At 37.3% G+C, this 23,271-nt stretch overlaps 1 protein-coding gene and 1 long non-coding RNA gene across 15 annotated transcripts in view; one reads left to right on the forward strand and one right to left on the reverse strand.

Annotated features, from left to right (window-relative positions):
• Positions 1-23,271, reverse strand: part of RALYL (RALY RNA binding protein like) — a 708,475-nt gene that overhangs the window by 261,771 nt on the left and 423,433 nt on the right. The window lies entirely within an intron of this gene.
• Positions 17,093-22,516, forward strand: LOC140620183 (uncharacterized). Of its 2 annotated transcripts, XR_012019938.1 has the most exons (4): positions 17,093-17,168; positions 18,319-18,405; positions 18,828-18,956; positions 21,459-22,516. It is a non-coding gene; the product is annotated as an uncharacterized lncRNA (long non-coding RNA). The 2 variants fall into 2 exon arrangements; XR_012019937.1 differs by lacking the exon at positions 21,459-22,516 and having other exon boundaries at positions 17,094-17,168; positions 18,828-19,147.

The following is a 23,271-nucleotide window of genomic DNA, read 5'->3' on the forward strand; positions in this document are numbered from 1 at the left end:
CCCTTGGGGTTCTCTTGTAAGTCTGTAACATACCGCTCTATGGTTTCCTTCCTACCTCTTTTTTTCTACCTCTTTCCAAATTTTTATTGAACCGTTCACACTGTTTAAACCTATTCCTAGGAGATTCCCTGTCTTCACGTTCTATTCACCCTATCTGGTGATGCCTGTATCAAATTCTGTGGCTTCCCCCATCATTTACATGCTAATAACTCTAAAAACTTCATCTCAAATTGACTCTTAGTTGGTGAACTCAATGTCTAATCAACTTATGTACTAACTATATAGTAGATAGTATGTGGTGTATACTAGAATATCAGGTTGACCATTATTAATCTAAAGCAAATATCTTCTAAGTACTGCTAAGCTCTTCTCAGAAGCCAGGCATATGGTAGCCTTCTTCTCATTTTATGGTGTAATGCCAATTTCAGGCTCAACAAAGAATACAATCTCAAATTAGACAGAAGACATTTTGGAATTAATCCTAAATATTGTTAACTTCCACTGTTCTTGTTGAATGCACAATTGAATTCTATGGTGTTTCAGCCAGCCTGGGTCTTGATGGCTGAATTTCTCCAATATATAGAATATTTCTTTTAATTATCTATGAAATCATAATCAGTGAAGTTTTATTTGCCTATAAAAAATCCTTTATAAAGAGTTAGAGGATTCTTATTTTGGTAAAGAGAGATAACAAACAAATATGAGAGTGTTCTCAACTGTGATGATCCTCAGTTCCTGTGTAAACTCTGTGGGGTTCATTGTCTGTGGTCCTTTCCTGTTTCTATAACTATTTGTCATGATGATTGCATTCATCTTAGCTGATGCTGAATAATTTTATAGCTATCAAAGGACTGTTTGCTCAAGGCAAGCTCATCCTTGGTGATGTATATTTCTATCGAATGTGAGCCCTTTGGAGTCTATTGACATGGAAAGAGTTAGTTGCCCTCCCACTGAAAGGCCCAGCTTGCCATTCTTACTATTATTTATTTTATATCATCCCTTACTATTGACATTTTATAATGCTGTCATCGAGTGTGCTCGAAGTGGTTCTCACTCACTCCTAAGTATAATTTATGGTCCCTGGAACCTAGAAGGAACTAATGGTTGCCAGTGGAAACCAAATGACTAATATAATCCCTTAATTTAATTTTACTTCTTTCCTAAGTAAGTCAGTACACGCTGACCTGAGTGCTGAGCTTCGTATAGAGTAGTCATGGTCTTTATGAGAATTGTTTTCATTAGTATTTAGAGACTTTCCCTTTTCAAGTTCAAGCCATGTTTTTCATGGCAAAGGCTACTGGAAATATGACTACTAGAATAGGAAAATCTTTAGTGCATTTATTTGTTATTATTACCTATTATCATGGATGTCTTGTTTATTGTTGCATCCTCAGTGTCTTGCACATGGAAAGTGGTGGAAAATGTTGTGGTGAATGAATAAATGTACTGGGTACATGAGGGTGTGCTATGAGCCATGGAGAATATAAAACTGAGCACATGTAGTATTTGGGCTCCAGCAGCTCATGGTGTAATGGGGCAGACAAACATTTCATAAATAGCTATAAATATTTAAGAAATGACAAATACTGGGGAGTGACAGAGGGACAGATTTACTTAAATTGTGATATCTGAAAAGGCTTCCTGGAAGATACAGTGGTTCAGCTGGGTTTCCATTAATGCAGTAAGGCCTCTGAAAAGCAGATATGAAGAAGGGGAGAAATGGGGCAGACCGAGGATGTTGGTCAAAAGCATGGAGAAAGGAAGGATAAATGAAGAGGATATGTTTAGGGGCAACACATAAAATCTGTGTGATTAGTGTGTATTATGTTATTTATATATGTACTCTCATTTCGCTTTGGAAACCACTCATAAAAAAAGATCTAATAATAAAAATTGCTAATCTAATCTATTTATTTTTTTTTAATTCTAGTTTAATATTAAAACTTGACATCTAGGCTGGATCGTCGTCTCAAATGCAATCTTTACAATTACCATGATGGCTATGACGACTAATTAATGAGGTATATTTTGTTTGGTAGAAACTGTGCTAAGCTATTGACATTCATTATGTCATTTGATCATTAGTCAATCCTCCTTAGAATTCTGTTTTGAAGACAAGGCTTAAAGTAGTTAAGTAACTTGCCCCAAATCCAAACAATTGTAAATGGGGGCAAGATCCAAACAAAAAGACTGACTAATTGCAGTCTTTGGCAGCTCTTTCTATACTGCCACGTGGCTCTGTATTAATAGTACAACAGCTGAGATGCACACATACTCACCTGCCCTCATTTGGAATAATATGACCAGTAAAGTTAGCATCTATGCAAAAATAAGCTATTTTGTCTTTATTTCTCAAACATCACTTGAAATTCAATCTTTAGTGTTGACTCATAGCTTGTTTTTATTTGTCATCGTTGTTGTTGTTGGTATTTTCTGGTTTTAAATACACATGATGTGTTACTATCCTCCCTTATCTTAAAAGAAAAAAAATTTTACCAAAAAATTTTATCTATGAAATTAATTAAGGCTTTGTTTTGTAAAGTTAGTGTATTTCAAATATCATGTACATTTTAAAATATGATTTTTATTGAAACAGTTATCTTTTGTATTTCAAATTGTGCAACTAAAAATAAAGACCCAGGGGAAAACAAGGAAAGAAAGAAAGATGAAGTTTCTACTTTATATACCTGATAAGTAGTCATCACCCAACATCCAAACTCTAGGGGTCATCAGCTTGTGATTTACCTAGCTATGAACTTTACTTCTGTTGTTGTTATTTTATTTTAGGATTTTAATTATTTATTTGAAAGACAGAGATAGTGACCAAGATAGCACAAGCAAGGAGGAAAGGGAGAAGCTGGCTCCCTAGTGAGGGGAGCTCAATGTGAGGCTTGATCCCAGGACCCCGGGATCATGACCTGAGCCAAAGGCAGGCCCTTAATCGACTGAGACACCCAAGCACCCTTGAACTTTACTTCTGAAAGAGGAGATTTTGAAGTAATACAGTTTATAGCATATGTCTAAAAAAGTGCATTAAATGGAGATTCACCCACGACCGAGTCTCTAGAATTCTAACCACCACAGTTAATATTCAGGAAAAAAAAAAGAAGCTCAATTCTATCAGTTGTAGTGAAGAAATTAATATATGCTATTTAAATCTATGGCTAAACTCTCCACAATTTTATGACCAGAAGAAGTGCAACCAATTTCAGTTACTATCATAAAAATTTGTGAGATAGATATTTAAATTGAAATCTATTCTATTTTGAATGGAAATGTGATACACATGGCATAAAGACATTACAGAGTTGTGCTCTGGAAATAGTATCATATTGAGTCAGTTACTTATTCAAGGCCACAGGAGTATGTGCAGTGGGAATTCAATGTCACTGAGACGAAAATACTGTATATTCCTCTGGGAAAAACTTTCCTTCATTCCTATTCAAAATAATGCTTGTTTGGAGATATTCATAAGGTTTTCCTCAAAACTATCTTCTAAATAGTTTCTGTGCAGTACTTTACAAAATAACAGCGTTTAACATTGCTTTCAGCCAGAATAAGACAAGGTCAGTACTATATTGGAATATACTAAATGTAAAGTTCATACAGAAGATAAAGAAAAGAGTAGATTGTGTGTCTATATATTATTATATATAATACACAAATTATATTATAAACGTATATAAATATGAATCCTACTGGATTTTCAGTAATCAAAAAAGAATATTGTTGGATTTTGTTAAAATGCAGAGATGTTATAAAGGCATTTATTAAATTTATCAACTTAGTGACACTATCAGTAAAAGAAATGGGGTGTGGGGTTTGTGATGTTATGCTGTCATGATCATCACTTTTCTTCTAGGATGTTCTAAAACCTTTTATGTCTTCTAGAATTTTGCTTGGGAATACTGTCAAGTTCATCAGTCTGTTGTTTACGCAGTGATTTTTATTGTAGTAAGAACATATAACATGAGATCTATCCTCAACACATTTTTAAGTGTACAATACCCAGTGGCTAACTATAAGCATAACACAGAACAGCAGATCTCTAGAGCTTAATCGTCTTGTATAACTGAAACTTTACCTCACTGAATAGAAAATTCCATTTTCTCCTTCCTCCAGGCCTTGGCAATAGCCATTCTACTCTCTATTTCAATGTGTTTGACTATTTTAAATTCTTCATCTAAGTAGATTTTTTTCAGTGTTTGACTTTCTGTGATTGACTTATTTCACTTAGCATAGTATCCTCCAGGTTCATACATGCTGTCATAAACAGCAGGTGGGCCTTTTTAAGGCTGAATAATATTCCATTGTATGTGTATGCCAAATTTTCTTTATCAACTCATCCATCAATGGATATATAAGTTATTGCCACATGTTGACTATCATGAATAGTGCTGCAATCAATATGGGAATTCAAAGATCTCTTTGAAATCTGGATTTGACTTCTTTTGAATAAATACCCGGCAGTGGATCAGATGGTAGCTCTATTTTTAATTTTTTAAGGAATCTCCATATATTTTCCACAGCAGCTGCATCATTTTACATCACCAAAGATGGATAAGGGTTTCAATTTCTTCACATCCTCACCCACATTTGTTTGATAATACTCATCCTAATAGATGTAGGGTGGTATTTCACTGTGGCTTTAGTTTGCCATTTTCCTAATTAGTGATGTTGAGTACCTTTTCTTTAAAAGTTTATCTATTTATTTCAGAAAGAAAGAAAGAGAACATGAATGGGAGGGACAGAGGAAGAGAGAATGTCAAGCAGGTTTCCTGCTGAGCCTAGAGCTGGAGGTGGGGCTTAATCTCAGGACTCCGAGATCATGACCTGAGCTGAAACCAAGAGTTGAAAACTCAACCAACTGTGCCACCCAGGCACCCCCTTGAGTACCTTTTTATATACCTGTTGCCCATTTGTATGTCTTCTATGGAGATCTGCTTATTCAAGTCCTTTGTCCATTTGTGATCAGGTTATTTGTTTTTTGTTGTTGTTGTTATTGTTGTTAATTTGAAGGAATTCCTTATGTATTTTCCACACTTCTCCTTATCAGGTATATGATTTGCAAATATTTTCCCTGATTCTTTAGGTTGCCTCTTTGCTCTGTTGATTATTCCCTTTGCTAAAAAAGAATTTTAGAGTTAGTGTAGTCCTACTTGCTTATTTTTGCTATTCTTGCTTGTCTTACTGGTGTCACAGCCAAGAAATCATTACTAAGACCAATGTCATGAAATTCCTTATATTTTACAGTTTCAGGTCTTATGTTTAAGTCTTTGATCCGTTTTGAGTACCATTTTGTGTATGGTTTAAGATACGGACCCAAGGTCATTCTTTTGGATATCTAGTTTTCCCCACACTATTTGTTGAAGAGACTATTCTTTCCCAATTGTGTATTCTTGGAATCCTGCTGAAGATGAGTGGATCATATATGTGTGGGTTTATGTTTAGATTCTCTGTACTGTACCATTATTCTATGTCTGTCTTCCTGCAGTTACATTTCTATAACCTAACAAGACACTATCTAAAAAAGAAATTAAGAAAGTAATATTATTTATAAAATCCCATTTATAAAATGTCAAAAAAGAATAAAACATATAGGAATAAACTTGTGAAATAGTGAAAGGCTTATATACTGAAAACTACAAATCACTGATGAAAGAAATTAAAGAAGGCACAAATAAGGGGAAAGACATCCCATGTTCATGGACTGGAAGAGTTAATATTGTTAAAATGTCCATACTGCCCAAAACAATTTACAAATGCAGCGCAATCCCTATAAAATCCCAATGCCATTTTTTACAAAAATAGAAAAAAATCTGAAATTTATCTCAAGCCATAAAGAAACTCAAATAGCCAAAACAGTCCTGAGAAAGAAAGATTGTGTTCCCTATTCCAAAATATATTATAAAAGTATAGCAACTCAAACAGCATGCAATCAAGTTTCATTTGAGCTATTGATAATACAAACATTTATTCAAATAAACCTCCTCTCTTCATCTCCCAGGACTCCTATGATACTAATGTTATTACATTTTACTGAATCACTAAGTTCTCTAAGTCAACTTTTGTGGTCCACCTTTCTTTCCCTCTTCTTTTTGGCTTCATTATTTTCCATAATTTTATCTTCTATATCATTGGGTGTTCCTGTACTTTATCCATCCTCATTTTTATGACCTCCATTTGTGTTTGTATATAGGATGTACCATTTTTAATTTCAGCCTGACTAGATTTTAGTTCTTCTATCTCTGTAGTAAGAGATTCTCTAGTGTCTTTTATGTTTTTTTCAAGGCCACCTAGTATCCAAATAATCACCGTTTTAAATTCTAGTTCAGACATCTTACTTATGTCTGTACTGACTAAAACTCTGGCTGTGAATTCTACCTCATGTTCTCTCTTTTGGAGTGAATTACTCCATTTTGTCATTTTCCCCAGAAAAGAAAAGAAGAAAGAGAAAAATAAATAAATAATAACCCCCCCCCCCCCAACAACAACAACAAAAAAACAAAGCAAAAAGCAAAGAAAACAAAAACCAAAAAGCCAAGAAAAACGAAAACACAAAACAAGAAAACCAAAAAAAAAAACTAGATTCTGGGTGTGTTTTGGTCAGCTTGTTTTAAGAATCTAGATCCCAGAGACACTTGGGTGGCTCAGTGGTTGAATGTCTGCTTCGGCTCAGGGTGTGATCCTGAGGTCCCAGAGCAAGTCCCACACTAGGCTCCCTGCAGTGAGCCTGCTTCTCCCTCTGCCTATGCCTCTGCCTTCTCTCTGTGTCTGTCATGAATGAATGGATAAAATCTTTAAAAAAAAAATCTAGATCCCAAAATATAAAATATAAAATAAAATAAGACAAAAATAAAAATAGAAAATATATACATAAATTAAAAATAGTAATAATAAATAATAAAAAAAGGAGTTGGAAAATATAAGAAAATAAATGAAAACATAAAAAAAGAAGTAAAGAATAAAAGTAAAAAGGAAGCTTACTTCTATTTCCCCTAGAGCTGAAGCTTTGCAGCACTCTATGATCAATAAATTTGATGCAGCTAGTTGTTGATGCTGATCTTCCGGGGGAGAGGCCTGCTGTGGTGATTCTCAGGCTGACTTGCTTCAGTGGAAATGTTTCTTCGGGGTGGGGGGGGCTTGGTGTACGGGCTGTGGCCTCCACTAAGTGGCGATTTTTTGCACCCTGAAGGTTTTCAGCACTGATGGAAGGATGAAAATGCTTCTGTCCTGCCTCTTCAGCCTCAGAGCTGAAAGTTCACACCCGCTACTAGTCTTCATTGAGCCCTCACAGAAGAGCAGTCAATCACTTTATTTGTTTCCCTGGTTTCGATCTGTACCCTGCATTCACTCTACTCCAGTTGTAGCTTTTTTATCTAAGGTGCATGACTGAGTTTCAAAACTTCAAATTTCAAGGATGCCCCTGGGGTGGATCCACTCTGTTCCTCTAGGATAGAGGATGCCACACATGCCTGCTAGTCACAGAAAAACGGTCAAACAATCCCTCAGAGGATGGAAGTTTATAGCAGAAAGCTGGCACCAAGACCCACTGCTGTCAGCCGGCTTCCTGACTCTTATGCCTGGGAACAATGTAGCACCCTGGCACCACCCATTCTTCCTGAGACCCAGGGGATCCTCAGACCACCCTGCCATTCTTGGGATTTAGCCCCTCCTCACCATCTGAGCACCTCAACATCACAGAGGCCATATATGAAAGACCCACAGCTAATATCATCCTCAATGCGGGAAAAGCAGAACCTTTTTCCTATGGTCAGGAACATACAGGGATGTCTGTCCACTCTCACCATTACTATTTAACAGGGGACTGGAAGTTTTATCCTCAGCAATCAGATGACAAAAAGAAATAAAAGGCATCCAACCTGGCAAGGAAGAAATCAACCTTTTACTACTTGCAGATTATAGGATTCCCTTTGTAGAAAACCCAAAAGACTCCATCTAAAAAAGTGTTAGAATTCATATATGAATACAGCAAAGTCATAGGATACAAAATCAATGTGTCGACATCTGTTGCATTTCTATACACGAGTAACAAAGCAGGCAAAATAAAAAATAAAAAAACAAAACAAAACAAAACCAAAGCATTGATCCCATTTGCAATTGAACCAAAACCAATAACATACCTAGGAATAGATCTAACTAAAGAAATAAAAGTTCTATACTCTGAAAACTACAGAACACTTATGAAAAAAATTGAAGAGGGCACAAATAAATGGAAAAGCATTCCATACTAATGGATTGGAAGAACAAACATTGTTAAAATGTCTATACTATCCAAAGCAATTTACACATTTAATGCAATCTGTATCAAAATACCATCAGCATTTTTTATAGAGCTAGAACAACAATCCTATAATTGGCATGGAACCACAAAAGACTTTTAAGAGCCAAAGCAATTCTGAAAAAGAAAAACAAAACTGGAGGCATCACGATTCCAGATTTCAAGTTATATTGCAAAGCTGTAGTCATCAAGACGGTATGGTACTGGCACAAAAACAGACTCATAGATAATGGAACAGAATGCAGAACCCAGAAATGGACCCACAACTCTATGGTCAACTAGTCTTCAACAAAGTAGGAAAGAATATCTGATGGAAAAAAAGATGTCTTTTCAACAAATGGTATTGGGAAAACTGGCCAGCAACATTTAGAACAATGAAACTGAGCCACTTTCTTACACCATACACAAAAATAAATTCGAAATGGATGAAAGATCTAAATGTGAGACAAGAATCCATTAAAATCCTAGAGGAGAACACAGGCTGCAACCTCTTTGACCTTAGCCATAGCAACTTCTTACTAGACACATCACCATAGTCAAGGGAATCAAAAGAAAAAATGGACTATTGGGACCCCATCCAGATAAAAACCTTCTTCACAGCAAAGGAAACAATCAGCAAAAGTAAAAGGCATCCTACAGAATGGGAGAAGATATGTGCAAATGACATATCTGATAAAGGGTTAGTATCCAAAGTCTATATAGAATGTATCAAACTCAACACCCCAAAGCAAACAACCCAGTTAAAAAATGGGCGGAACACATGATTAGACATTTTTCAAAGAGGACAGCCAGATGGCTAATAGACACATGAAAAGATGTTCAACATCACTCCTCATGAGGGATATACAAATCAAAACCGCAATGACATACCACCTCACATCAAGATGGCTAAAAGTAACAATACAAGAAACAACAGGTGTTGGCGAGGATGTAGAGAAAGAGAAATCCTCTTGTTTGGTTGGTGGAAATGCAAACTGGTGCAGCTACTTGGACAACAGTATGGAGGTTCCTCAAAATGTCAAAAATAGAACTACCCTAGGATCCAACAATTGAAGTACCAAGTATTTACCCAAAGGATACAAAAATACAGGTTTAAGGGGGTACATGCACTGTGATGTTTATAGCAGCATTATCAACAATAGCCGAACTACGGAGAGAGTCCAAATGTCCATTGACTGATGGAAGAGCAGTTATATAAATTTGCAATGACATTTGCAATGACATAGATGGAACTAGAGTGTATTATACTAAGCGAAATAAGTCAGAGAACGACAAATACCATATGATCTCACTCATATGTGAATTTAAGAAAGAAAACAAATGAACATACAGGAAGGGGGGAAAGAAAAAAAAGGAGAGAGGGAACAAGCCATAAGGACTCTTAATGACAGAGAAGAAACTGAAGGTTGATGGAGAGAGGTGGATGGGGATGGGCTAGATGGGTGATGGGCATTAAGGAGGGCGCTTCTTATGATGAGCACTGGGTGTGGTATGTAAATGATGAATCATTGACTTCTACTCCAGAAACCAGTATTGCACTGTATGTTAACTACCTAAAATTCAAATTAAAACAAAACAAAACAAAACAGAAAAGCATTTATGTTTCAGTCTTCTAATTCTATTCCATACTCCTTGATTTTTTTTTTTTTAGAAAGTCTAATTTGATGTGCAAGTTTTCCTCTCTACATCGTAAAATTTAATTCTTTGGAAATGCAGATGGATTTATTAAAATATTTACTAGTTTCTGATAATTGGAGTGCAGATTTAGTAACCCACACTTCTGTACCTCAGAAGTCCAGGAGAGCCAGTCTGGCTCCTCTGCTCCAGGTTTCACAGAGCTGAAATCAGGGTGTCAGCCCGGCCTAGGCTCAGGGGGCAAATCTGCTGCCAGGCTCATCCAGACTGATCAGTTGCCAGTAGTTGTAGGGCTGAGGTCCCATTCCTTGGGAACAGCTGTCACCTGGGGCCTCCTCACAGCTGCTTAAAACCTCCTGCATTCCTCATTTGCATCCTTTGTTGCTGGTTGCCTGCAAGCAGCAACAGTGCCTGGAGTCCTTCTCCCACTTCAGATGTCTCTGACCTCTCCTGCTATTATTATATCTGTGCTTCCTCCACTCCCAGAGAGTCTTCCTCTTTTAACGACTCATGGGCTCATGTAATTAGAGGGCACCCACGAGAATATTCTAGGGTAATCTCCGTACCTTAAGGTCTCTGACTTAAATTACATTGGCAAAAGCCCTTTGCCAGCAGTCACAGGAACTTATTCGCAGGTTCTGGAAACGAGGATGTAAACACCTCACGAGGGCACTTTCCCTATGACACCATCTATGAAAGGTATTTTGTAAACCCCCAAAATGTCCAGTTCCCCTGTAGCAATCCCTTGGTTTGGCCTGGAATAGATATTTTCTCAGTAACATAAAGTGGAAAATTGGAAGTATTCAAAAAATAAAGCATGCGAATCTTTTATAACTGGCTAATAATACTCAGATGTTAAAGATCCAAGCAGGTTGGTGACTACAAGCCCTTCAAACAGCAATGGTATCTCGTGTATCACATTTATGTTGATGGGTAAAGTTAACAAAGTAGACTTTAATGAAACTTGTAAGTTACATACTATTAAATAACAAGGAGAGCCTACTATTTTGGGTGAATTCTTTCATTAAATAGATTTTTCTTAAATTAAAAAAAAAACTCTGCTCTTACTGATGATTGCTACGTCTCATTTTTTATATTATAAAAATGTTGAGGTGAACATCCTTGTATGTTTATTTTCCTAGGATAGATGCCTGGAGACAGTTTCTGAGCCCAAGTATATGCATATTCTTGAAGTATTTTTTCCTACGCCCTCATAATTATTTTCTCTTTAATATTTTCCAATATGTAGGTAAAATACTGTCATTCATTTTTATTTCTATCCACTCAACATTTGTTGAGAATCTACTATATAACAGGGTAAACAAAATAGATGAAAATTCCTACCTTCTGAGAGCCTACTCGCTAATAAAACATGACATACAATAGTAAAATAAATGTTACACGGTCTTAGAAGGTGATATGTGCTACAGAGAAAAATCAGAGAGGGGATTAAGAGGATTTGATTTTAATAACAGGCTAGATTCTTTCTGTAGTCACCTTTAATATATTATAATTCTGAGCCAAAGTCCTAGACACAATTAGATGCTCTGCTTTTTGCTGACTCAATCAGGAATTGAAGTAATTGAGATGTTTATAGTTGCAATTATTTTTTATATATATGCCAGTTACATGACGTCAGAAAATAATCTTCCATATTTCTTTTACGGGCCACTCCACTGAAATGGGGTATTTCACCATTAGTATTTTTGGTTTTTCTCTCTATTTTTGCCAAATGTCCTTCATCTCTCCTTCAATCTGAGACTGTGTATTCTCATGCAAATTGCTAGGTATTTTTCCATGAGGCTTCTCTTTCTCCCCCTCTTCTCACTTGGGGTTTTCTTTGGCAGCACCCTAGCTAAATGATCCTCCCCATAGGCAGCTGTCTATCCCAACGCATTTGGCAATAAAATTTTATCATCTTGCTTGTCACTTTCCATGGTGATTCCTTCAGATTTTAACTGCCACGTGGGCTGATAAAAAAAAAAAAAGACACCCCTCCCAAAAAAGACATCTACTTACTCTTTTAGTGAATATTAATAATTACCTACTATGTAGGATTTAAATGCTTAGTGAGCAAAAGCCATTAGTCTACCTTCAAAGGCATTTATATTATAACTAGGGATGAAGACAAACAAATGCCAACAAATTAGGAAGTACTGTAAAGAAAATAATCATGTCTAGTGTTGATCACAGTGGGTACTCAGGAAGGCTGTTCTAAAGAGGTATTATTAAATTTGAAAGATGAGAAAGAGCCACGGGGAATGCATCCTAGTACATCCTGTGCTGGAAGGAAATACTCTGTGAGCTGAGAAGACACAAAGGCTGGTGGCTATAAAATAATGAGAAGAGGGAACAGTGACTTGAGATAAAGGAGAAAAGGTAAGTACCAATTAAACCCTATTAAGAGGTTGGCAGTTAAAGTTTTACTCTGTATTCAACAGCCATTGAAGGGTTTTACACAATAAGTGACATCATGCTTATTTATATTTTTGTAAGATTACTTTGAGGTTCTAGAGAATGGATTGAAAGATGGGGAAGAGAGAAAGGCAAGGCTGATAGCACAGTCTGAACTCACAAATGACAGAGTGGATCAGCTGCTGGCAATGAAGACAGAAAGAAGTTAATTTAGTGGTTGTCTAATTTGAAACAGGATTGACAAGGTATGTTAAAGGATTGGAGAGGGTGTGGGTGTTCAAGAGAAAGGGGAATCAGGTTTCTGACTTGAACAAAGGAGAGGATGGATGACTGTGTCATGATTCAATCTTGGCTGTAATATTTGAGCTTAGAGAAGAGGTGTGAGCTAGAGAAATAAACTGGTACTTATCGGAATACAAAGTCAGAAGTGAAGGAGGCAGGGAAAAGGCACCAAGAAATGGGGACCTGAAGTGTAGCAGGAAACCTTCGAGAACACAGTGTTTCAGGAAGAAAGAAATAGTCTTGTGTATCAGCGAGAGACTCTGTGAGGGAAAATTAAAAATTGTCCACTGAGTTGTCACTCTGGCCAGTTGGTGAATTCAACAAGGCTTTTTTCTTCCCCCTGGATTGCAGGGAGAAGGATCTTAGGTGACAGGACAGGAATGAATGCATTACCACTGAGGAGGCTTCCTGGAATCAATGCCTTAGCACAAAGAGGTCACTAATGAGAGGGATATCAGAGACCTGAATTCTGAATAGAGAACTGGAAGAGTATCACAGGCTTAGGAGAGGGATCATTCCAAAAGAATTGTACCACCTATGAGAAAAAAAAAATGGATCTTTGAACCGGAGAGAGGAATGCTAAATCTTCAGGTTTCAGAAGCCCTTTTTAGGTCATTCAAACCAGTCCAGAAATGACACGAACCACCCTTCTACTGCTGAAATAATTTAAAGGCTTTGTAACACACCTAGGACACCAAATTAAAGATGTTTTGTTAAAGAACCAAGATATACCGCAGATAGTGTAAATACATAAGGTGAAAGGAGGTAATGGTGCTAATTTCTGCTTTGTTCAGAATCTGTCAGGTGTTTACATTTTTCCCAGGAACATGGTCCTTCAGCATCCCATGAAATAGAGCCCATAAAAACACAGCAAACTGTAAGGTGCCCACCAATCTCAACAACTATAATATTAATTTATTCAAAAACATTATTAACCAGAGGTCAAAGGCTGATAAGCTCTGATAATATATATTAAAACTTGGCAGAAACACACACATAATAACTTGATAATATGTATACAATCATTCTACTTCAAATACATTCAAAACTTGATTCAGACTTTCAAAGTTTGTATTAAGTCAGTCATTGCCAGATAGTATTATCTTCTCAAGAAGTCATATATTTACGGTTTTTTAGTGTCTTTCAAGGAATCATTAAAATCATTACTCCTAAATTACTATTTTTCAGCGATCGCAAATTTCATCTGAAATCATCTGTGGCCGCTTATGAATACTTCTGGAAATTTCATTTTCCTTGTCAAACAGAACCTACATTTTTCAGTGGAATATTCTAGTAGTTTAAATGTCTTTAATACATCTAATATTGGATGAATCTTCTTGAAAGAAAAAAAAAAAATCCGAATGAGGAAATGTGGAGAAAGGACTCCATCGTGTGGCCAGAAGCGAATAATACAACAGCAGTTGAGAATGAGAGTTTACTTTCTATGTTCTTTATTCAGACATTCGGAAGGTCACAGACTCACCATTCAGAGGGTAAAAGAAGGTAGACTTAGCGCAGTGTAGGCACATAGACTGAGCTGGTCAGTGGCACATTCTGGAATTCCCACATGCAGCTCTCTATGTCAGGATGCTCAACATTAACTTATTTTCTGCCCCTACGTGTTCTCTAACTTAAGTGAATGACAAAAATCCTTTCAAGAGTGTTTGTAACTTTTGATTCCATGTTCTCACCTCACATTCTCTCCTTAATGCACTCAAGTGGAGAATTCTCTCCCCGTACCTTTCTAAAAGAATTACTGAGGTCAGTAATGATCTCAATATTAAGAGAATATATTTGAATTCTGCTTACTCTCTGTGACTTACCCCTGGGCAATAGAGAGACCTATGGAGTAAAATCATTTTCCCTTTTTTTTTAAAGATTTTATTTACTTATTTGAGAAAGAGACAGCAAGAGAGAGCATGAGGGGGGTGTCATGCATGGGAGAAGCCAACTCCCTGCTGAGCAGGGAGCCCAACACAAGGACTGGATCCCAGGCCCCTGAGATCATGACCTGAGCTGAAGGCAGGTGCTTTAAAGGTTTCTTTTTTTAAAGATTTTATTTATTTATTCGTAGAGGCACACACAGAGAGAGAGAGAGGCAGAGACACAGGCAGAGGGAGAAGCAGGCTCCATGCAGGGAGCCTGAGGTGGGACTCGATCCCGGGTCTCCAGGATCACACCCTGGGCTGCAGGTGGCGTTAAACCACTGAGCCACCGGGGCTGCCCTGAAGGCAGGTGCTTAATGGAACTGAGCCACCCAGGTACCCAAGTGTAATTTTTTTTCAAAATACTAATTTGGGATATGATGAAATGCAAGCGATGAGAATGCTTGAAGTGTGAGGAGGCAGTCCACAGACTCAAATAACGTGTAGGAACAGTTTACATAAAGAGTTTACTAAATTCTTCACCAAGATAAAAAATAATAGTAATTTAGGGATTTATTAATTTCATAAAACACCTATCCTCACCATCAAACTTCCTATACACAGCAAGAAATGCTTTTTAAAATCAAATATGGGTAAAAGTTACTATTACATGTGGTGAACTAGCTCAAAATAATGTTTCGTGCTTTTAAATAATACTATAATTTGGCATGTTCATTCTTTATCTAATAAACAATCTGTTGCCATTGAAGTTTTAACTGATAAATAAAAGAACAAATCTAACATCGTGTCATAGTTGAAGAATGGAACTGAACTAATATTTGAAGACAATAAAATGAAGGGCGAGTTCTTTTTTCAAAGCCACACTTAAATTTCTGTTAGAGCCATTACTGTTCTTATCATATGTTTGTAAAAACTGTGCATATTGTAATTCACTTTTAGTTAGCCATAAGGAGCTTGAATTTTTAAGTGTATGTGATGTGTACTATATCTTTTTTTTAAAAAGATTTTATTTACTTATCCATGAGAGACACAGAGAGATGCAGAGAGAGAGGCAGAGACACAGGCAGAGGGAGAAGCAGGCTCCATGCAGGGAGCCCGATGTGGGACTCGCTCCCAGGTCTCCAGGGTCACGCCCTGAGCTGAAGGCAGCGCTAAACCACTGAGCCACCCGGGATGCCTGATGTATACTATATCTTAACATGAGCTATCCATTTAAAATTTTACATGACTATGTCAGAAAGCTGGAAAGAAGTGTCTAGCTAATTTTTGTTTTTCATAAGACTTCAAATCTTACACTAATAAATTTAGTCTTTTTCCACCCAGGAAATAACTTTAGGATATATATCTTATGACTTGAAACATGGACGTCTATTTTTTTTAACGATTTCTTTATTTATTTGAGAGAGAAAGAGAGAGCACATGAGTGGGAAGTGGGGCAGAGGGAGAGAAATCTTCAAGCAGACTCCTCACTGAGGGCAGAGCCCAAAGTGGGGCTTGATCTCATGACCCAGAAGATCATGGCCTGAACCAAAACCCAGAGTTGGAGCTCAACCAATCGAGCTACCCCAGGCACTCCATGGATGTCTACTTTTCAAACGAAAAAGTATTTCTGCTTCCTTTTCCCCCCAGTATTTTGTACACGGACTTTTCATGACCCACAGGACTTCACGTCGGGAGAATCTATATACCACATTGGGGTTTTGATCTTTGCCACAGGACAGTAAAGAAATTAGGGATTTATTTTATGACCTTTGAAAGGGATTTCTTGAGAAAAATTATACTAATACACATGAGCATATGACCTGACCCCTGGACACGTGAACTCTAAGGACACTCTCCATCTTCCCACGTTTGTTGCTGCCAATTTTTCTAGGAAATGACAACACACTCTGTGAAAATCAGCTCAGAGTTCAATGGACCCTATTAGGTTCTAAAACTTTCAAAGCCTGGAACATAGTCTGGCCCAATAAATACTAAATGTTCATGTCTGAGATTGAATTCCAGGCTCAAGAAAAATGATTCTTGGGAATTGTCTGACATTACCAATAAAGCAAACATTTCTATATTCCTCCTAGAATAAATTTTGAACAAGCCCTTCATGCTAAAATATAACTGAAATAAGGTTTCCCTTTCTCTCTCTAGGTGATTACCACCCACTGTTCTCTCTGCTTCGTGGCATCAAATACATCTTTCTCTTCATTCTTACAGCAGAAAAGCTCTAATTTTCACACATTACTACTTTTACCTTGAATTGTTCTCTCCAAATTCCATAATTGATGCAATAATATTAACTCACTGTGGCTTCTTCCGATTAACTCTATGCATTTAAGGTTTTAACTCAAACATTTAAATTAAATTATTGACGTTATTAACAATAATTACGCAGATATAACTTGAGGAATAGCAAGTGCTATGACCTGAGAAGCTTTTGCCAAGCAACCAAAGATCATTTCATAGAAAAGAAACGTGAAAATAATGATTATATTAGCACTCGGGGGTTTAGGAATCTATACATTACATGTATTTATAATAGATATGCCTTGGTCGGGGGGGTTGGAATTTAGAACCCACCCTTCCCAGTGGAACCTCTCTTTGTGTCCTTGGGTTTACTGACAGCTATAATCTAAATGGGTACAGCAAACATTGAAGTAATTTAGAAACCTTTTGTTTTAGTAATGATACTGTTTTTATAAGGTTCATGTACTTCACGGAAGTTCTACAACCAGGTTCTTGTAGAAACCACTGACTTAGAGTTGTAGTAGATTGTTTAAGCTGCGTACTAAACCTTAACTCTACAAAACTTTTCTTGAGAGTTTAAGCAGTTATTATTCTTTTCTGGAAGAAGGTAGTATGTAAATTCATACGGACACTGACTGCCTATTTGTACAAAAGCCCATGCGCTAACCACTAAACACGATCTGATTTTCCTTTACTTTTCTCTTTTTATTTTTCTTAAAAAAATTTTTTTTCCAATATGATAGTAGGGAAAGGGGTTGTTTTTTTTTTTTTTTGTTTTTGTTTTTTGGGAAAGGGGTTTTGAAAGTTGATGTAGTTCGGAAGTAAGAGTTAAGAGGTGAGAAAGAATCTGTAACCGTTCTCCAGGATGAGTTAAATTATGTAAAGTTGGAGCACCTGCGTGGTTCAGTAGGCTACGCATCTGCCTTCGGCTCAAGTCACAATCTCAGGGTTCAGGGATCGAGCCCCAATTTGGGGGCTCCCTACTCAGTGGGGAGTCTGCTTCTCCCTCTCTGCCCTTCTCCCCACTCATGCTCTCTCTCTCTCACTCTCTCAGATAAATCAAGTCTCCAAAAAGTTATGTAAAATCAGTTTAATAAGAGTATAGAAAGAGAATAATAGTTGATCTTAAAAAAAATTCCACGAAATATTACCAAGTATCTTAAAGTGGAACTTTATAAGATGGTTCTACTTAAAAAGGAAATGTGCTTATATGTATATTCAATAATATTTTTGAAACAGCTATTAGCTACCAGGCACTGTGAAAACTGAAAATATAGGAGCACACAAGGAAATAAGTGGCTTCTGCTTCTACTGCAGAAGTGGCTTTTGCCTCTATTGATCTTACAGGAATTTATGCTGTCATTCTTCAAGGGCAGGTATCAGAGAGATGTGGTTTTACTGAGGTCAGGAGATGCCATGTGCACCACATGCAGGGCCTCCTCTTTACCACCTAAAATATGTAAATGTCAGAAAAAGAAAACAAAAAAAGGAAAGAAGGGAAGAGATATCTGACTGTGGTCCCCCTGCTTTTACTAAAGCGAGCTCACTCTGATTTTACAGCCATCTGCAGAAATAAGAAGTCGAATTAAATGGCATCTAAGGTCCCTTCCAGATTTACACTTCTAAGAATCTACAAACATTCTATAGGTAAGTTAAGCAACCTATTCCTGAGGAAGATCAAAGAGGTAGCACTGGAGTCTACCTGGAAAGATGGGGGAGATGGGAAGAGTAGGGACCACTCCTCATGTGCCAGAGTCCCTCCCTATGTGTCTTCGAGATTCTGCAAAGCAACCTCAAGCCAGGGAAGACCCAGACTGCCTGGTGGCCTTTGTGATTTTATTGGCATAAGTTTAGCACAAAATTTGAGAGTAGAAAGACTTCTACTCTGTTCTTGTAAGATTAAATCTGATACCACCATCACTACCTACACCGACAATGCTACTACTACTAACAGCAACTAAGAGTCTCTACTGTGTGTAGGCATGGAGAGAGTGCTTTAAATTTATTGTCTTTGAAAATTAACCCTAACAAATAATAATGCTTATTACCACTTCTATGTGGTTTTACAGATGAGGACACTGAGGCTTGACAACTTAATTAGCTTGCAAGAGCCTCAGAGCTGTGGAGCTGTAACTTGAAAGGGAAGACTCCTTGACTCAAGATCCTACACTAGGTCACCCAAAGACAGAAGTTGATTGGTAGGCCTCAAATTCTGGAACTATTATAGTAGGAATGGCAATCTTTATATACTGCATTTCTTGAATGTTCTGAAGCCAATTATTCTGAGTAAAAACTCAAGAGGTTTTTGACCTTAGGTCATGATGTTTGGTCAGTTAGGAAAATACTTGAGAGGCATTAAAACCTATCATGACATTAATGCTTTACTTGTGTAAGGCATTATACTTTTTTTTTTTTTTTTAAAGGACTTGCTTTGTTGGGGTCAACCAGAATTCTGTAAGTAGTAAGAACAGAAAATACGAATATGTTAGGATGAAGTAAATGAAGCTCAGAGAAGTTAAGGAAGATCTCCAAGGAAAGAAGAATCTAAACTAGGTCAAGTAAATTCTATGTGCCAAGCACAGTAGGTGCATGAACCTGAGAAAATCTCATGTGAGAGATAAGCATGGAAATCCTTTATTTATAATGTATAGCTAAATTAAGAAAATTTGATTTATAAAAGATGTTTAGTGGTCTCCCATGACAGCCAAGCTTGTATAAAGAACACTAGCTAGATCCAAGAACAAGGCAGACTTACATGTCACAGTGATTTCTGCTCCCAGCGTGGTGGGCCAGCTCCGTGGGCCTAGACTGGGCAGTGGCACAGGGCCTGTGCTCAGAAGGCCCTGTACTTGATTTAATGCTATGCAGTTCAGGAATTATTAACCAGGTGTGCCTCACACTGGACACATACACATTCTGCACTGCACCCCGCCAGTTATGTATGTCGCTGGCTTTGACTAGAAGCATTGGCATTGCCCAACACGTTTGCAGAAATGCGTAGGCTCCGGCTCTTCCCAGACCTGAACCAGAATATGCATTGTAACAGGATCCCCAGGTGGCTGGTGTGCACAGTCTTGACAAGGCCTGGCACAGACCCCAAGTTCCCAGGCAGACTGCGACTGGTTCTGCATCTTCACTTTGCCTATTACTTTGTGAGTTTGGGCAGATCACATAACTTCTCTAAGTCCCAGAATCTTCAGTTGCAAGATAGAGATAATAATAGTTGCTAAATTAAATAATACAGCAAAATACCTGGCACAGTGACAGGTACATGGGAAGTTATGGTAAACCGTAGCTTAGTAGCGACATTGTTATTACATTATGGCTTCACCACTTCTACTTTGAGGCTTCTGTAATTATTGGCTAAGATATTCGGGGGCTTAAAATCTTGCCTAACTCGTTCTCCAATGCATTATTACCACTTTAACGAATACTGTTGGTCGAATATTATTTGTATTCACCAATGAGTCTCTTATCAGCTTTTTTTAGTAAAGTACATCCCTTTTTGACTTTGAGAGAGATCCCAAGCAACTTCCCTGTGTTTCTCAACAAAGCCTCCATTCTCTTTCTTAGCAGACCTCTGGAAACAAAACCTGCCCAGTGTAGCCTGCAACAAACCCACTTGAGTACAGCTAATTGTCTTCCACTAAGGCCAACTAACTCAGAATCTCTAAGGGTGCAGCCTTGGAAACTTGTTGTTAATTTTGGTTATGATGCTTTTTTGCTTACAGTTTGGTCAGGGAAAATGTGAGAAGCATGGTTAGTGCTTTGCCTAAGGGTAAAGCAGAGCTAAAAATGGGGAGAAAATGGACCCTGAGCTCAGAGACAGAAACAATATACAACTTGTCAGGAAGGAGAGTCCAGTGTAGGTCTGGAAGGTGGTTCAGAAGGGAGTGATGAATGGTGTAGGGCCTGGTGGCTCTAAGTGCTTAATGCCTCCTGCTCAGTGCAGGATGACCTGGTCTCATAAAAGCTCTCAGGAGGGGCAGGTGGACCTAAAATCTTCTGTGCCTTCTCCAGGGTGGATCTCGACTTTACCTCTCAGGCTTGTTTCTGACTTTTTTTTTTTTTTTTTTTTTTGGTGGGGAGAGGGGAGAGAGGAGTCTAATTTTCGAGCCAGATGATCAAAGTTTGAACCTATGTCCATTTACCAATGAGCAACCTGTGACTGCAAGCAAAGTATTTCTCTTCTTCTGTCGTCAGTTTCTGATATGGAAAATGACTGAATGTTGCCTGTACTTTCTTCCATGCTCAACTTTCCACCATTTACCGAACTGGCAGTTCTCCCTTTTTGTTAATTCTGCGCAATTCAAGGGTCTTTCTGAGATGTCCTGTGGGAAACTTCATTTTTTTCTAAGATTTTATTTATTCATTCATGAGAGACACGGAGAGAAAGGCAGAGAGACACAGGCAGAGGGAGAAGCAGGCTCAGTGCAGGGAGCTTGATGTGGGACTCGATCCCATGATCCCTGGGATCATGCCCTGAGCCAAAGGCAGATGCTCCACCACTGAGCCACCAAGGCACCTGGAAACCTAATTTTTAAGAGTATTTGCATCTGTGATTCTTTTACACACCACAGTTAAGGAATCATTGATGATGATGTCTAGTGATTAAAATACAGTTCCATGGTTAAAAAAGAACAATTTAGAACCTTTTTGCATTACACTAGTTTCACATCTCTCTATTGTATCTTTCCTAGACCTCTAAGGTAGTGTTTACTGGGGCCAGTTGCCAGCTATCTACATTGAACTGCCATCTACTCCAGTCGCTGTGTCTTACTTAACCTCTGTGTCTAATTTCCTCTTCAAAAATGGGGATAATGATAGTAGCTCATTCATGAGATTGTAAGATGCCAGAGTCAGTGTCTCTCACGTGGTGAGTACTCAGTGGAGTCTGTTATCATGATTATCATCATTAAAAGTCAAGAAAATACCACATGAGTTTTCTGCCAAAATTTTGGGATAACATTTAGAATCAATTACTTCTTGAAAGAATCAATACCAAGTCAGAAGTTCAAGGATATATATTTTTAAAGAATATCTTATGTTTCTGCTCTGTTTCCAACTAAGAGTTTACTATGCTAAAATTGATTTTTTTTTTAAAGGATTCATTTTCAGGTCTTATGGAAATAGAGGCTTTAGGGTTTCTGATCATAATTCTGCAAGACAAGCATAACTCTTCCCACTTAAAATCTTTTATATTGAAATTATGTGTTTACCAAGATATTTTATATTTTCCAGCATTTGATTAACTTCTTTACCTAAAGCAAATCATAAGCCCCTAATCTTTTCAAGAGCTTCCACACTCTGTGAACTTGGATCACAAATAAATACACTTTGCAACCACCTTCAAAGGAAAAAGTGAACAGAATCCATTCTGCACAGGGCATTTTATTACCATAACTCAATTACATTTACTGGAAAATACAAGCAATTTACATGCAGTGACATTTTTTTTTTCTTTGTATAGTGTCACTGTGGATTCATAAGCATACATCTTAAAGTGACATTAGCAATGCTGTTCTGAGCATATTGAACAAAAGTAGTCTTGCTCTTTTTATCCCTTGTTTATTCAGAGGACATTTAACTGATTTTTGCAGTTCTCCCCTTTACACCAAAAACCACACAAAGCCGTACTCCCAAGTAGCTGTACATTTTCTGAAAGTCTTTTATACTGTTGTAATAGAAAGAAAATGAGATACCTCAAAAATAAAAGTATCATATTCTCTCAAAAAGAAATACTGAAGCCTATTAATTGTTAGAGTTCCTGTTATGTTTCCTTCCGAAATACAGTAAAAAGTTGGATCTATTTTCTTCCCCAAGCAGGTTAACTCATAGATAAGCACTATATAGACTACTAGGAAATCCTACAAATGAGATATTTTGAAACAGGGACTACGCTTTTTTGCTATGATTTTGTGACATTGGTTATTCCAGTAATGGGATATGGCCAGGTATTCATGGCTTGGGTACTACATAGATAACCACATAGGCCATCTGTGGTGCTGTTTTTGGTAACAACAAGACCTTTGTTTTAAGTCTCACAAATTACACCAAAGCCAGAAACAATTAAATCATAAACACATGTGACTACTAGAAACAAACAAAAATTCCTCAAATGGAAATCATCTATGTGGCAACAAGACAAACCATGATCTGAGAGAAAAAAAATTCAGTGTCTGTTAGAAGTCAAGCTAAAAGTATTATTAGGAGAAGAGATTTTACTAGTAAGACACATGTACAAATTTTTTTTTTTTAAATGGGAATGGTAGAGTGTGTGACTCTTGATTTTGGGGTTAGGAATATGAGCCCCACGTTGGGTATAGAAATTACTTAAAAATAAATAAACTTTAAAAATGGGGATAGTAAATTTATTGAAAAATAGAGACACATAATCAAAAACTTAGGGAAAAACCATTCAAGGTCACAAACACAAATCTCATATTTTGTCTACTGGGATGATCGTACTTTGTGTTACTGGTGATATGAACCCACCACAGATGTGGCTCTAAT

Source organism: Canis lupus, chromosome 28 (genome assembly GCF_048164855.1).
Source record: "Canis lupus baileyi chromosome 28, mCanLup2.hap1, whole genome shotgun sequence".
Taxonomy (NCBI): Eukaryota; Metazoa; Chordata; class Mammalia; order Carnivora; family Canidae; genus Canis; species Canis lupus.